Here is a 2,739-nt window from a genome sequence, read left to right as displayed (position 1 = left end):
TAGTTGATCAGCGCGGGGATAATTACAGCTTTCATTTGAATAGCTGTGTGTTCCCCCGCCGCGCCTCGTCATATATAGCCCCTCCCCCTTGTCCGGGCACTTTGATAGACAGATCACCCATCCCAGGATTGGATGGGTGATCTGTCTATCAAAGTGCCCGGACAAGGGGGAGGGGCTATATATGACGAGGCGCGGCAGGGAACACACAGCTATTCAAATGAAAGCTGTAAAGTTCCCCGCGCTGATCAACTAGACGGTGACGGCAGGGGGGGGGGGGGGGGCTTGGCTTTCTCTTTGAGGACTGCTCTGCTCCGCTCTCCGCCCCCTCTCTGGAAAAAAAATAAGTATCGGGTGAAGCATCAGGAGCATTTGCGCGAGTACAAGTACTCGCGCAAATGCTCAGTATCGGTACTAGTATCGGTATCGGGACAACCCTAGTAATTAAGTTCACTTTAAAAAATAAAATAAAAATGAATGCACCTTTTATTTTCAGGTAAAAAAATGTGCTTTTAATTTTTTTGGAGCCTGTAATGCATTGCATCAGCAGATCACTGGTGCCATGCAGGTCTCCTGCAGATCTATCCGTGCCTGTACATCCCATACTAGCAAGCCGATACACTGATGGGAAGAATGAATGAACTTCCATGGCGCTCCACAGCGCAGTGGTAGTTCATTGAGAACTACAAGCCGACAGTCATAAGTATGACGGGGCTTGTAGTTCACGTGCACACACACACACACACACACACACACCTCTGTGTGCGTGAAAGATGCTGCAGTGTGGGCGGAGCCCCGCACATCCATGCTGATTTTCAAAAAGTGACGGCTATTACCGGAAACTTCTGTCCTTACTGCTATCGCAGGGAGTGCGGGGATCAGGCAGCTCTTGCAGCATTGGGGAACAGGTTAAGTGTTCCACCCCAAAACTGGTGGAACATGTAACATGTTCCCGAAGGTGAACTTACTTTTTAATTATAAAGTGTTGGCTACACTTACATGCTGTACCTGCTGCTGCATCATTTCCTTCTCAGGACTGTCTGTTCTGCAGGAGATGAACTTAAAAATTTGGCAAAGTACACTTCTATGGGGTGCCTCCAATGCCTTGCGAGAGATCTACCCGGTCCCACCTCTACGTGCTTCTGAATGTAACTACAGCCAGGCAAGAACGTGTACTCCTCTGTGCAGGTTCTCGGTAACAGGTTGGTTGGTAACAAGTCTAATTCATGCATAAAAGCCAAAAACACTGACCAGTAAATATGCCATTTACCGGCCCCTTCTCTTTCTAAATGAACATCGTGAGTGATTGGTAGAGTGTGTTTGAGCTTTGGGGTGCAAACCCTAATGCCAAAGGCTGTGCACACCTATGAGTGAGTGAGAATCTTATATAGCGCAACACATGCAAACTGAATCGCCTCTGGGCGCTTAGTATCCTTTCCCTACTGTACTTTTACCCTCAGAAACCTATGCACCGGTGTAAGAGACAGCCGCTCCCTATTCTCCCCTCTCCAGCCCAGTGCTCCAGTGAGCCCTGGAGAAGCAGAGAGCCAACAGTTGCAGCTCTCTGCTCAGAGTGGAAGGGAGAACTGAGCGATCAGTGGTGTTTGATCACTCAATTCTCAGTTCAGAGGCGACGGGTGACAGATGCAACATAGGATCAATGCTGCAGCCACCTAGGGGTGTATAAGATAGATAATATCTATCTAATTATTTATATATACACATACACGCCATACTTTTTATCCTTCATTTTCTAAACAAGAATGCTGTGTAGACTGTTGATGGTTAAAAGAACACAATTTAAGTCATACAAAGTGCTACAAATAAGAATACATACACTACCTATCCTATTTCTAGCAAATGCAGTAGTCTGTATGCAATAGGGGTACACTAAAAGTCAGCTGTGATAGCTGGCGTGTAGCAAACGGGACTTTGCCAAGGAACTACAAGAAGCTACGCTATCAAAGAGAGACTGCTAAAACAAAAGACCTGTGTTTTTTTTTGTTGCACTCTCATAAAAAGCCTGAAGTCCTGTTTTCTACAGAAATCGTGGACTAGCTATAACAAAAGTGATAAGTGACGTATGTATAGCTAAAACGTTTATTCAAGATTTGGATAGAGTAGTATGAAAGGGGGGGACCCTGGCAGTTTTTTGTGTCTTATTGGAGAAATTTCTTCTTCCTGTCCCAGAGATGCAACAGGAAGTAAGTGAAATCTCTCCAAAGTAAAAGGCTTTCCTCTTACCCATTGGAAGATTTTTCATGTTCTTTTGGGAACAATTCTTACATTTTGGACTCCCCTTAATTTCTGTACTGTCAGTGGGAGTCTTTAGGACTAATAAAGGCAGGATCTCATCAATGGGGACTCTTCATCCAAAATAATAACGTTTTTTGCCTGTTTTTTTTTTTTTTTGTTAACTCAAATAATAAACATTACAGCACACGCCACACTTCTAGGCAGCTATGATAATTCATGGTCCATTTGCGTCAAGTTAGGCAGCCCATTTAAAATTAATATGGAATAAAGAACCTCAATGTCAGGCCTGCTTTATGTTCTAGTGTGCTTTGTGATACACTATAAAAAGTTGGAGTAAAATAACCCCAGCATTAGTGTCAGTAATAATAGGGAGCGCGCTTGCTCTTACACTGGTGCATAGCCTTTGCACCCCAAAGCTCAAACACACTCTACCTATAAATCAGTAGACTCAGTCATGGTCCTCTACATTGGTGTCAGTGGATGCAA

Source organism: Rana temporaria, chromosome 12, assembly GCF_905171775.1.
Source record: "Rana temporaria chromosome 12, aRanTem1.1, whole genome shotgun sequence".
Taxonomy (NCBI): domain Eukaryota; kingdom Metazoa; phylum Chordata; class Amphibia; order Anura; family Ranidae; genus Rana; species Rana temporaria.
The sequence above is the reverse complement of the archived record's forward strand: the minus strand, read 5'-3'. Positions refer to the sequence as shown.